The sequence below is a fragment of the Rhinopithecus roxellana genome, chromosome 12 (genome assembly GCF_007565055.1).
Source record: "Rhinopithecus roxellana isolate Shanxi Qingling chromosome 12, ASM756505v1, whole genome shotgun sequence".
NCBI classification, from domain to species: Eukaryota; Metazoa; Chordata; class Mammalia; order Primates; family Cercopithecidae; genus Rhinopithecus; species Rhinopithecus roxellana.
Window position 1 is genome coordinate 43,865,704 of NC_044560.1, and position 14,555 is coordinate 43,880,258.

Here is a 14,555-nt window from a genome sequence, read left to right on the forward strand (position 1 = left end):
GGCGCTTTCCCGGGACTCTGCGAGCGGCCGGGGTGCGAGCGGGAACTGCGGCAGGCGCAGACTGGCCACATCGATCGCGGTCGGGAAGTCCGGGCTCGCGCTTTCGGGAAGAGCGCCCGGGCTTTCAGCTGCGCGGTACCCCCGCCTGCGCCGCCGCCGGCCAGGCTCGCACTTTCGGATGGTGACGCATCCAGCTGGCTCCGCGGGAGCCTGCACTCAAACCTGGAGCCCTCTGGGGCGGCCTACTCCTCAGCGCTGCGTTACTGAGCGCTCCCTGGGTGCAGGCTTGGTGATCCAAGTTTGGTCACAGTCATCACTTATGTCACTATCCTTGTGACGTACATACTATTATTAGCGTCACTTAGAAGTGAGGAAACAGGCTCCAAAAGCGTGTTACTTGCTTGTAGTCAAACAGAAGGCAGAGTTGCGAATCAAATCCAGGTTTGTCTCGACATGCCACTGGCTCATACTTCTCTTGGATCAGCCACTAAATGGCTTTCACTCCAGAGAGCAGCGAGCAGGTAACACATGAGATGAGTGTGTGGCCGTCCCGAAGCCCACTGCCCAGGGGCAGAGGGGGCACTTGCTTCTGGCTGGGGCTCACTCATTTGCCCAAATGGGCTGTAAAATATATACATACACACATATGTGTATATATACACATATATACACACAAACATACATATATACGTACGTGTGTGTGTGTGTATGCATATTGGAAAGCATTCCGCAGACTCTGAGCCTCTATTTTCAATCTTGTATTGGGATCAGGGGCACCTATCATAAGGAGTAGTTGGAAGATGAAATAAGATAGTGTTAACATTGATGCTGGCATCTCGGGGACGCCTGATAGATGCCATTTCGCTCTTTTTGCAGCATTCCTGGGGACATCAGGGCACTCACGCTCCTTAACACTGGACAGGAGACCTGCGCAGTCATTCTAGGTCAACACCCTCTCTGACAGACTAGGAATTTAATCCACTCAACGGGAAAATCACTTACCTGCATCACCATCTAGTTACTGACAGACACCAAGCGAGGGTTCCTGCTACCCTTCAAACACACATACCACACATTCACATTCACACACTTGCTGCCCCTCAAGCACACATACCACACACTCACACTCACTTGCTGCCCCTCAAGCACACATACCACACACTCACACTCACTTGCTGCCCCTCAAGCACACATACCACACACACACACTTGCTGCCCCTCAAACACACATACCACACACACACACTTGCTGCCCCTCAAGCACACATACCACACACACACACTTGCTGCCCCTCAAACACACATACCACACACACATTCATACACTTGCTGCCCCTCGAACACACATACCACACACTCCCACTCACACACTTGTTGCCCCTCAAACACACATACCACACACACTCACACACTTGCTGCCCCTCAAACACACATACCACACACTCTCACACACTTGCTGCCCCTCAAGCACACATACCACACACTCACACACACTTGCTGCCCCTCAAGCACACATACCACACACTCACACTCACACACTTGCTGCCCCTCAAGCACACATACCACACACTCACACACTTGCTGCCTCTCAGACACACATACCTCCCCCCCATACACTTTCTACCTCTCACACATACACACATTCACACTTGCTGCCTCTCAAATACACATAAAACGCACACACACTTGCTACCTCTTAGACATACAACACACACACTACCACACATACACACATGCATACATGCACTCCCTCTTTTTCTCCTGGAAGATTCAGACCGGCTCTGAGGCCTGAACGTGACTTCCTCCTAGCCTTGGCAGTGGCGTGGGCGGGGACCTCCGGGACAGCAAACAGAGGAAATCAGTCACTACACTCGCCCTCAGCCAGTGCACAAGGAGAGGGGGACCCAGCCTGGAGTCCCTCGGCCAGCTCCGCAGGAGGCCTCTGCTGGCGGGAACTGGGCCCCTTTTGGTAACAAGGGGAATCACTGCAGCCCAGTGAGAAACATGCGTTGGGCTGTGGAATGTCCAAAACTGTGAAAATTAAGGAAATAGGCTTTAGGATTCACTTGAAAAGTGAAATCGGCGAATGAAAGTTTTCTAACATGATGAGATCTTGGAAATTATTCACTGCATTTTCGGGGGGTTTTAATAATCACTGCCCAACTAGAGCAGCTGTTTTTCCCCTCCCAAGGCCCCATTTTGTGAATTGAGACTGAAATAACTGGCCAGGTCTTTCCCTTGGGCACCCTGGAATGTTGGGAATATGAATGGCCTCTTAGTAGAGTTGGAGCTCCAAAGGAAAGGACCCTTTAGAAACAAACTTCCATGGTGCCACCGCACTCCAGCCTGGGCCACAGAGTGGGACGCCATCTCAAAAACAAAACAAAACAAAAATCCAACCCCCCAAAAAAACCTCCTGTTTAAAAATCACAAAAATTATTATTATTCATTGCAGAAAAATCAGATTTTTTTTCAGAATCAGAAAATAAATGGAAATCCCACCACCCAGAAAACCACTGTTAATCTGATGTACAGCATTATATGTAATCACATCGAGCACAATGCTTTGTCACCTTTTTCATTTGAATCAAATATCATGGAAAAATATTTTCCATACATGTTTTAAAATCACTACTTCATATTCCATTGTACATTTATTTAACCAAAGCCCGATTGAAGAACTTAAAAATTGTGTCCGGAAGTATTGCTATTTAAACAGGACTGGAATGTGCAGCTTTGTAGTTATTTTTCTTCTTTTATTCTTTTATTCTTTTTTTTTTTTTAAGAGATGGGGTCTCTCTCCCCCAGGCTGTAGTGTAGTGGCACAATCATGGCTCACTGCAGCCTTGACCTCCTGGACTCAGGTGATCCTCAGACCTCAGCCTCTCAAGTATCTGGGATTACAGGCAGGGCTCATCTTGCCCAGCTGTAACTATATCTGAACACATTCTCAATTATTTGCATAGGTAGATTTCCTGAAAGTGATATTGCTGGGTTCAGGAATAAGGATTGCCCTACAATGATCCTTTAAGACTTATGATGGCCGAGTCGGGCAGATCACGTGGTCAGGAGATCAAGACCATCCTGGCCAACATGGTGAAACTCATCTCTACTGAAAATACAAAAATTAGCTGGGCATGGTGACACGTGCCTGTTATTCCAGCTACTCGGGAGGCTGAGGCAGGAGAATCGCTTGAACCAGGGAGAGAGAGGTTGCAGTGAGCCAAGATCGCGCCACTGCACTCCAGCCTGGTGACAGAGTGAGACTCTATCTTAAAAAAAAAAAAAAAAAAAAGACTTACAATTCTCTCCCCCTAACCTCCAGTATTTTCCCAGACTTTCTGTAATGTTTATTTACCAAGAATTGCTTGAGTGCCCATCACATGCCAAGGCATGCCAGAATATAGAGATGGATACATTATAGCACAGACCTGAAAAAAATACACTGTAGTTCAAGGTACCATAGATACTGTTAGAGAAAGCTTTGGGCAGCCGGGTGCCTGCCCAGTTTGGGGAGGGTCCTGAACGACCAGTAGACTTTATTTTTTTCTTTTTTAAAGAGAGAGTCTTACTCTGTTGCCCAGGCTGGAGTGCAATGGTGTGATCACGGCTCACTGCAGCCTTGACCTCCCTAGCTTAAGTGATCCTCCTGCTTCAGTCTCCCAAGAAGCTGGGACCACAGGCATGTGCCACCACACCCAGTTAATTTTAAAATTTTCTATTGTAGAGATGGAGTCTCCCTATGTTGCCCAGGCTGGTCTCGAGTTCCTGGGCTCAAGCCTCCCACTTTGGCCTCCCAGAGTGCTGGGATTACAGCCGTGAGCCTTTGCGCCCAACCTGACTTTCTTGAAACTAACAGATTGAGAGGTGACAGGAAGTTAATGGGGAGTACTGAAGAAGGATGAGAAAGGCAAAGAGAGAGCCAACGGGAATGTCCTATACGGAAACAAGGTGCCTGGGTATGTGTTCAAATAAATGAACACATGTGAGTTATCTTATGTGCTTGCACTGAGAGTAGAGCTGAGAAGGAGAGCAGTGACGTAAGGCAAATAAACAGCCTATTATGTCATGCTGAGAAGTTTGGACTTTGTTCACGTAGCAACAAGAGAAAGTGATTTACGGAACCTTCAAGGTCATGATGAAATTAGATCTCATCACTTAACCCAGTGAAGGACACTGTCTTCTGTGGACCCCAAAAATCATTCCTGGGGAGAGAAAACAAACGATAGGAAGATTTACAAGAGAAATATCCCAAAAGAGTATTGAAATGAAAACCGCAGAAAAATCAATCAAATGTACTACCATGTTCATCACACTTAAGTGCTGTAGTTATTAAGTATGGTCCTAAACATCTGTATTAGTCCATTTTCATGTGGCTGATAAATACATACTGGAAACAGGGCAATTTACAAAAGGAAGAGGTTTTAGTTGGTCTCAAAGTTCCACATGGCTGGGAAGGCATCACAATCATGGTGGAAGGCAAGGAGGAACAAGTCATATCTTACATGGATGGCAGCAGGCAAAAACAGAGAGCTTGTGCAAGGAAACTCCCATTTTTAAAACCATCAGATCTCGTGAGACTTATTCACTATCACTAGAATAGTGAATTCACTAGATAGTGAATTCACTATCACTAGAATAGTCTTTTCCACTATCACTAGTGATAGTGGAAAAGACCCGCCCCCCCATGGCTGTCTCATGGCTCTGGGCTTCCATCAGCAGGAAACAAGAGGGATCCCTGGGGTAACATGTGCCTTGGAGAAGAACATTCCTTCTCTATCCTTCACATAAGCATTGTCAAAAATGAAAAGGGAGGCCCAGGACTCTGTATGTTGTGGAGAAGAGACTCCTCCCCACAACAACCCCCCACAGCCCCACACTCCCACATTCGTACCACCACTCTCTGCAACCATTATAACCCCATTATGCTGTTGTCCTTGTTTATGTCAGTCACACAAAAAGTCCAGGACTTCTAGGTTATCTCTCATACCCAAAGCTAATCCCCGTGTGGCTCTAAGGGCAGTGAAATATCCTATATCATAATACTCCGTATCTCTCTTCTAGATTTTTTTTAACCACCTGCCATCCTACATCTTTTATTAAGTAACTTGTCTCCCCTTCTTAAAATGTAAGCTTCTTTAAAGCAAGGGTGTTTATTTTGTTAGCCACTTTATCCTTAAAGCTTAGAACAATACCTGGCAAATAGAAGGTATTCAAATAATATTTGTCATGTGAGTTAATATTAAACATTCTTATTTTATATTCTATGTCTTGTCATTCTACATTTGGAGACTGCAGGTACGATTTTTACCGTGTCTTCTGTCTAGTTTTTACCCGTTATGCCGTTTACTTTTATGTTTTGTGGATTTTGTGAGTTTATATTCCTTGGATTTTATCCATAGAAACTACTTGAGGCATAGATTGATGTTACATTTATTCAGAGATTATTTGTGTTTACTTTTACTAGTTGCCTGGGGTTAACGACTTACCCAGGACCAAATTAATCTCTCTCCCTTGGTTTTTTGTTTTTGTTTTTAACTACGTAAGTGGGTGAATTGACCTGCAAACCCATGTGTATGAGAGTATCAACTTTGGATATAAATGATTGAAAGGGGAAATATACATATTTCCTTTACCAAATGCCAAGGTACAGAGGGGCAAGTTTCCTTGCTCCTTTCTGTGCAGCAGATTTCTTTCCTGTTCATCACTGCACTGGAAGTGCAGCCCTTTTAGGGTTTGCAGCTTTGTTAGATTTTCCCATTGTGGGTGAGTTTTAGCTTGAGCTGATGTCTAAAAATCCAGTGTTCTTCAGATTTCTCAAGTGTAGCCCCATTTTTATATGAAATCAGCAATTTTTAAGTGTTGGCAAACAATTTAAAAAATGTTTTAATGTGCTGGGAAAAAATCACGGTGGGCCATATTTGATCTTTATAAGTTTACAATCTCCGTTCTAAACAGACTAAGCAATTAACCCATCAATCAACCGATGTGTATTGTATTTATATGATGCAGAATGCATTTTGTTAGAATGCATCTGTTCAATACAATAACCACAAATGTGGAAGGAAAAGTCCAATTTTAGATTTGTTTCTTTTTCTCTATAAATGTAATTGTCAGATTATGTGTCTAGATTTTTAATTCAGGAAATATCACTGTATCTATAATATGGGGAAATATAGGACATAGTTCTTGCTCTCAAAAATTTTACATTCTATGCATTACAGAATGTGCAAAATGGATTGAAGTGTCAAGAGATTTAAAGAAGAGCAACTAGAAAATCATTGGCTCAGTCTGAGTCTGCTTTAAAGGAGCCTTAACTAGGGTGGGCATGATGGCACTAGAAGGAAAAGGGCAGATATCAAGTATTTAAAAGATGATGTGACAGGAGTTGATAATGCATGTGGGGTAAGAATAAGGGAGAAATTATATTTCTTGCTTATGTGGTTGGGAAAATTTTAACCAACCATTATGTTTTGTGACTGTCTAAAGAGTATCTTCAATGATTATTTTGAAGGTAAGAAAAAAAAAAGAGCCTAATGTCAGCCAGGCGCAGTGGCTCAGGCCTATAATCCCAGCACTTTCAATGGCCGAAATGGGTGGGTGGATTGCTTGAGCCAAGGAGTTCAAGACCAGCCTAGACAATATGGCAAAACCCCATATCCACAAAAAATATATAAATTAGCTGGGGGGGGGGGGGGTGGCGCACAGCTGTAGTCCCAGCTACTCAGGAGGCTGAGGTGGGAGGATCACCTGAGAGTAGGGAGGTTGAGGCTGCAGTGAGCCATGATCATGCCACTGCACCCCAGCCTGAGTGACAGAGAGAGACCCCTGCTTCAAAAACAAAACAAAAGGCCAATATCACTCTTCTTTTGGTTTCTTCATTTCTTGTAAACTAAAGGCAATGTGAATGATTTTGTAATCTGTATAAGGCTCGACTGATCACTTTTTATATAACAAAAAGCTCAAGTATTAGGGGAAATAGCTTGTCTGAGATAGTCATATAAATTATCCTCTTTTAGTATTTTCTCATTATTAAAGGATTACCTTTCTCCTTAAATAAACAAACAAACAAAAAACGTGCACAGGCATGTCAAGACTTGAAATACCTACAGGCTTATTGTGTTGGAAAGCCTCACTGAAATAAGACTGTTAATATTCTCCTAATTCAATGCTATTAGTTCCATTTAGGGCATTTCACCGTCGTCTGTTTGAAGGGGCTATAGGGAAACTGATGACATTAAGCAAGATAGATTATAGATCACATTCAACTCTCATCTCTCGATGGGCCTAACGGGCATAGTTCCCATTACTGCTAATGGGAGTTTTGAGCATATGCCTTTGTGCTAAAAATCTATCAATCTCCTAATCCTGGCAGTAGGTTGCAAATGGGCTTTAACTTTAAGTGTAATTGGTTAATTGGTTGAGTCAATGATCTGATTGTAAATGATTAGCGACCAACAGGTTTTGTTTTCCTTTATTATGCCTTTTTATAGCACCAGAATTATGGAACATTTATCAACAGCCTAAAATAAAGACAACACTACGAGAATTTGGTTGCCTACACAGATTCAAGATACAATCCTGCTGGATTCTGGGTATTTTTTATTTTTTTATTTTTTACAGTTTAGGAATTACCAAATACTTTCACATATATAGTGTCACATTTGACTCTTATTGTAATTCTTCCTGAAAGTGGGTAAGGCTGCCCTATTAGCCTAATTTAGAGACTGATTATGAGAGTTGCCTTGAAGTTTCTTATCCAATGTCACAAAGCGCACCCATATGAAAACCAAGACTAGAACCTCAGTCTTTTAATGACAAATCCAGTGCTTTATCCTGGGCTCCAAGTCACTTCTTGGCCATTCAATTAAAATGTGTTCTGTTGTGGTTTGAATGTGTGCCCCAAAAAGCATGTGTTGAAAATGTAATCCTGAATGCAGCAGTGTTGGGAAATGGAGCCTCATCAGAGGTGTTTAGGTCAAGAGAGCTCCACCCTCAAGAATAGATTAATACTGATTGTAAAAGGGCTGAGACTGTGCTTTCCATTTCTTATGCATGCTGTCTTGCCCTTCCACTTTCTGTCATGGTAGGATGCAGCAGAGGAGCCCTCGACACTGATATCCCAGCCTCCAGAACTGTATGAAATAAATCTCTGTTTTTTATAAATTATCCAGTCTCAGGTATTTTGTTTATAGCCACATAAAACTAAGATATGTTTCTTCAGGGCTCATTACATGTGTGGCTGCATCAGGCTCTGGGGGCTGCAAGAGTGCACAACATTGCCACTACTCTCAAATGACTTAATGTTTATTTGATGAAAGTTTGTGTACAATATAAAATGGCTACAGGTCAGGTGCGGTGGCTCATGACTGCAATCCCAGCACTTTGGAAGGCTAAGGAAGGCAGATTACTTGAGCCCAAGAGTTTGAGACCTGGGCAACATGGCCAAAATCTGTCTCTACAAAAAAATACAAAAATTAGCTGGGTGTGGTGGTGTGTGCCTGTAGTCCCAGCTACTTGGAAGGCTGAGGTGGGAGGATCATCTGAGCCTAGGAGGTTGAGGCTGTAGTAAACTGTGATTATACCACTGCACTCCAGCCTGGACACCAGAGAGAGAGACCTTGTCTCAAAAAAATAAAGTGCTAGGTGCGGTGGCACATGCCTGTAATCCCAGCACTTTGGGAGGCCGAAGTGGGTGGATCACCTGAGGCCAGGAGTTCAAGACCAGCCTGGCCAACATGGCAAAACCCCATCTTTACTAAAAAATACACAAATTAGCCGGGCGTGATGGTGGGCACCTGTAATCCCAGCTACTTGGGATAGTCTCAGCTGGGACTACAGGTGCCCGCCACCATGCCCGGCTAATTTTTTGTATTTTTAGTAGAGACGGGGTTTCACCGTGTTAGCCAGGATGGTCTCGATCTCCTGACCTTGTGATCTGCCCGCCTTGGCCCCCCCAAGTGCTGGGATTACAGGCATGAGCCATCGCACAGGGCCTAAATCTTTTTAAGAGACTCAGTCTTTGTGGCCTGACACCTGGGGAACAGTCAGCTTCACAAAGTTGGGATGCCACACCTTTGTTTCTTGAACCATTTAGGGATGTGATTCAGGAGAACACTCATCCCCCTACACAAGTCTCTAAAGCTAGCAAATATGGTTTGCCTGTGCTTTCAAGAACTTTTATTCAATATTCTGTTTGTACATATTGTTGTACTCAGTTTATATTAAAGGTTTCTTTTTTCCTAATGTCCTATTTTGTATAGTTTTTGTCAACATGGTGACATTTGGCAAGCGCACAGTGTGGGTTGCTGCACCTCTCTCCACAGTTGTTACCAAGGATCATGTAGGAGAAAGACTTTGAGAACTGGGAGAGAAGTGAGCAAAATTAGGCTCAAAGGAGGTAGATAGGAAGATGCTGGAAAATTAGGTGGGGATTAACAGACATGAACAGAGTTTTAAAATTGTGGTAAAAATATATATATAATATAAAATATGCCATTTTAACCAATTTTTTTTTTTTTTTTTTTTTTTTTTTTTTATGAGACAGGGTCTTACTCTGTCACCCAGGCTGGAATATAGTGGCATGATCTTGGCTCACTGCAACCTCCATCTCCCAGGTTCAAGCAATTCTCCTGCCTCAGCCTCCTGAGTAGCTGGGATTACAGGCGTGTGCCACCATGCCCAGCTAATTTTTGTATTTTTAGTAGAAACAGGGGTTTCACCACGTTGGCCAGGCTGGTCTTGAACTCCTGACCTCAAGTGATCCGCTCGCCTCAGCCTCCCAAAGTGCTGGGATTACAGGCATGAGCCACTGCACCCGGCCCCTTTTAACCACTTTTAAGTGTATATTTTAGTGGCATTAGTTACATTCACAATGTTGTGCAACCAGCAACATTACCTATTTCTAAATATTTCCATGACCTCAAACAAAAACTCTGTACTCATTAAGCAATAACTCTTCATTCCCCTCTGCTTTCAGTCCCTGGTAAACTCTAATCTACTTTTTGTCTCTATGAATTTACCTATTCTAGATATATATTGTATATAAGTGGAATTATACAATATTTGTCCTTTAGTGTCTGGCTTATTTTACTTAGCATGATGTTCAGGATATATCCACATTGTAGCATTTATCAGAACTTCTTTCCTATTTATGGCTGGGAAATATAATGTCCATACGCCACATTTTGTTCATTCATCTGTTGATAGACTTGGATTGCTTCACCTTTTGGCTGTTGAATAATGCTGTAATGAATATTAGCATTTTGAATCTCTCTTTTCAGTTCTTTTGAGTATGTATCTAAGAATGAAATTCCTGGGTCATATGGTAATTCTATGTTTAACTTTTTGAACTGTTTTCCATAGGGAAACACATAGCATTTTGTGTTCTCACCAAAAGTGTATGAGGGTTCCAATTTCTCCACATCTTTGCCATCACTTGTTATATGTGTTTGTTTTGAAGTCATCATTGTAAGTGTGAAGTACTTATCTAATTACAGTTTTGAGTTGCATTTTCCTAATGACTAATGATGTCAAGCATTTTTTATGTGCTCATTGGGAGTTGTAATATCTTTTCAAGAAATGTCTTCTCAAGTGCTTTGCCTGTCTTTAAATTGAGTTGTCTTTCTGTTGTTTAGTTGTAGGAGTTCCTTACATATTTTGGATAGTCAATCCTCATCAGATATGCGATTTGTGAATATCTTCTTCATTTTGTGGGTTGCCTTCTCACTTTATTAATAATAGCCTTTGCTGGACAAAAAATATGGTCTGCCAATCCTGTTAAGAACTTTTATTCAGTGTTCTTTTTGCATTATTGTTGTACTCAGTTTATATTAAAGTTTTTAAATAATTTTGATGAAGTCCTATTTATTTATTTATTGTTGTTGTTGCTCGTACTTTGGTATCATATCTTGGAATCCACTGCCAAATCCAAGGTCACCAAGATTTACGCATATGTTTTCTTCTAAGAGTTTTATGGTTTTTGGTTTTATATTTAGATCATTGATCCATTTTGAGTTAAATTTTGTATATGGCGTGAGATAGGGGCCCAACTTCATTTTTTTCCATGTGGAAATCCAGTTGTGCTAGCACCATCTTTTGAAGAGACTATACATTCCCCCATTGAATGAATTTGGTACCCTTGTCAAAAATCAATTGGCTATAAATGACAGGGTTTATTTCTGGACATCTAATTATATTCCACTGGTCTCTGTGTGTATTCTTATGCCAGTATCATACTGTTTTGATTTCTGTAGTTTCGTCAATTTTGAAATCAGAAATGTGAGTCCTCCAGCCTTGACTTTTTTTTTTCAAGATTGTTTTGGCTATTTCAGGTCCCTTGCAATCCCATATGCATTTTTTATTTTTTATTTTTTTGAGACCGAGTCTCACTCTATTGCCCAGGCTGGAGTGTAGTGGCATAATCTTGGCTCTCTGCAACCTCTGCCTCCTGGGTTCAAGTGATTCTCATGCCTCAGCTTCCTGAGTAGCTTGGACTACAGGCGTGAGCCACCACGTTCAGCTAACTTTTGTATTTTTAGTAGTGACGGGGTTTCACGATGTTGGCCAGGCTGGTCTCGAACTCCTGACCTCTGGTGATCCACCTGCCCTTGGCCTCCCAAACTGCTGGGCTTATAGGTGTAAGCCAACGTGTCGGGCCACAATTGCATATGAATTTGAGGATAGGCTTTTTCCATTATGCAAAAAAGCTATTGGGATTTTCATAGGGATTGTGTCCAATCTGTACATTGTTTTGGGTATTGTCATCTTAACAAATACTAAGTCTTCCAATTTATGAATGTGGGTATCTTTTCGTTTATTTATATCTTCATTAATCTCTTTCAGCAATGTTTTTATAGTTTTCAGTGTATAATATTCCACTTCCTTGGATAAATTTATTCCTAAGTATCTTATACTTTTTGATGCTATTGTAATGCAAATAGAATTGCTTTATTTCCTTTTCAAATATCCACTGCTGATGTATAGGCAACTGATTTTTGTGTGTTGATCTTGTAACCTGCAACTTTGCTGAATTCATTTATTAGCTCAAGTAGGTTTCTTGTAGATTCTTTGGTCATAGAGATACAGTTTTACTTCTTTCTTTCCCATTTGGATGCTCTTTCTTTCTGCTTTGTGTCAACTTGCTCTGGCTAGAATTTTCAGTAGGATGTTGAATAGCAGTTTTGAAAGCAGGCATCTGCATTCCTGGTGATCAAACTAATTAAATTAAAATAAATGTAATTATTTAGTTTGAGATGATTAGATTTAAATGGCTAGGTTAGGGCCTTAATCCAATATGATTGGTGTCTGTATAAGAAGAAGAGATATCAGAGTGTGCATGCACAGAAGTACGACCATGTGAAGAGGTAGCAAGAGAGCAGCAATCTACAAGCCAAGGAAAGAGGCCACAGAGGAAACCAATCCCGCCAGCATCTTGATCTTGGACTTCCAGCTTCTAGAACTGTGAGAAAATATATTTCTGTTGTTCAAGCCACTCAGTCTGTTAAATTTTGTTATGGTAGCCCTAGCAAACCAATACAAACCTCTCTAGTGGTTTTTTTCATTTCAGTTATTCTACTACTTTTCTGTTCCAAAACTTCTGTTTGGTTCCTTTTCATAATTTCTATCTTTGTATTGGTATTCTCATTTTGTTTATACACTATTTTCCTGATTTTCTTTAGTTTTATGTCCACATTTTCCTTTAGCTCTTTGAACATATTTAAGACCATTGTTTTAAAGTTTTTGTCTAATAGGTTCAATATTTGGGCTTCCTCATGCATGGTTTTTGTCAGCTTCTTTTCTTTTCTTTTCTTTTTTTTTTTTTTTTTTTGAGACACAGTCTCATTCTGTCGCCGAGGCTGGAATGCAGTGGTGCAATCTCAGGTCACTGCAACCTCCACCTCCCAGGTTCAAGCAATTCTCCTGCCTCAGCCTTCCAAGTAGCTGGGACTACAGGCACATGCCACCACTCCCGGCTAATTTTTTGTATTTTAGTAGAGATGGGGTTTTACCGTGTTGCCCAGGTCGGTTTCGAACTCCTGAGCTCAGGAAATCCGCCTGTCTCTGCCTGCCAAAGTGCTGGGATTACAGGCGTGAGCAACCGTGCCTGACCCATATTTTCTTTTATTGAAGTATATGTTCCTGTTTCTTTGTGTACCTTCTTGTGATTTTTTGTTTGTTTGTTTCTGAAAACTGGACTTTTGTATAGTATATTGTAGCAACTCTGAAAATAAGATTCTTCTCCTTCTTTGGGGTTTACTGTTTTATTTTATTTTATTGTGGTTGTTTTTGTTTTCATTGTTGAGGCCTGTAGTAGTCTTGTTCTAGTAACTTTTCCTATTTTTGCAGAGACTTCTCTTTGTCATGTGTGTTTGCTGAAGTGTCTGTGCCTTAGCTGGTATTCGGTGAGTGGGTTTTTTTGTTTGTTTATTTGTTTGTTTTTTTTTCGAGACATAGTTTTTGCCCTGTTGCCTAGGCTGGAGTGAACTGGCAGGATGGCAGCTCATTGCAACCTCCCAGGTTCAAGCAATTCTGCCTCAGCCTCCTGTGTAGCTAAGATTGCAGGCACACGCCACCACGCCCAGCTAATTTTTGTATTTTTAGTAGAGAAGGGGTTTCACCATGTTGTCCAGACTGGCCTCGAGCTCCTGACCTCAAGTGATCTGTTTGCCTCAGCCTCCCAAAGTACTGAGATTACAGGCGTGAGCCACCACGCCTGGCCTTCAGTGAGTGTTTTGACAGAATTTTACCTGAATGTCAAGAGCTAAAAAACAAACAAACAAAAAACAAACGAAAATACTTTTCTCAGTCTTTGCCGATGGGTCTGTACTGGGGCCCTCCTTCAACACTTAGCCAGGCTTGCACTGAGCTTAGGAATCAACTGTGATGAAAGCTGAAGTTTTTATCACATCTTTTCTGACAAGCATCTTGCCCTGGGCCCATGCATGGCTTTCTAAATTCCCTGCATACACAGGTGCTTCTGATTGTCCTAACTTCCCAAAGAAACTTTGTCCTCAAATTTTTTGCCTAAGCCTTAGGTGGTTTATCACGTGTCTCAACTGTGACCCCTTGCCTCAGGCCTTGTTCTTCTACCTTACGATGATTCAAGCAATGCCTGCTGCTTTTCCAACCTGGGTTAGTTCAGAGTTACACAAACAGAGGTGAGTATTTTGTGCCAGTCCTTCACGTACCCTCAGACGGTTTAAAACCGATCTACACAATAATTTGCAAATAAGGTCTGCTTTGTTCCCTCTAGAACCAGGGACCACACTCACATGCTGGCAGTATGGGCTTCTGTCTTCAGGACCATTGCAAGGTAAGGTGTGGAGTAAGAGCAAATAAAAATGCCACAAAACTTTTCTACCATTTTTGAGTTTATTTTATTTATTTATTTATTTATCGAGACGGAGTCTCTCTTTGTCACCCAGGCTGGAGTGCAGTGGGGCGATTTTGGCTCACTGCAACCTCTGCCTCCTGGTCTCAAGCAATCCTCCTGTCTCAGCCTCCTGAGTAGTTGGGATTACAGGAATGTGCCATGATGCCTGGCTAATTTTTTG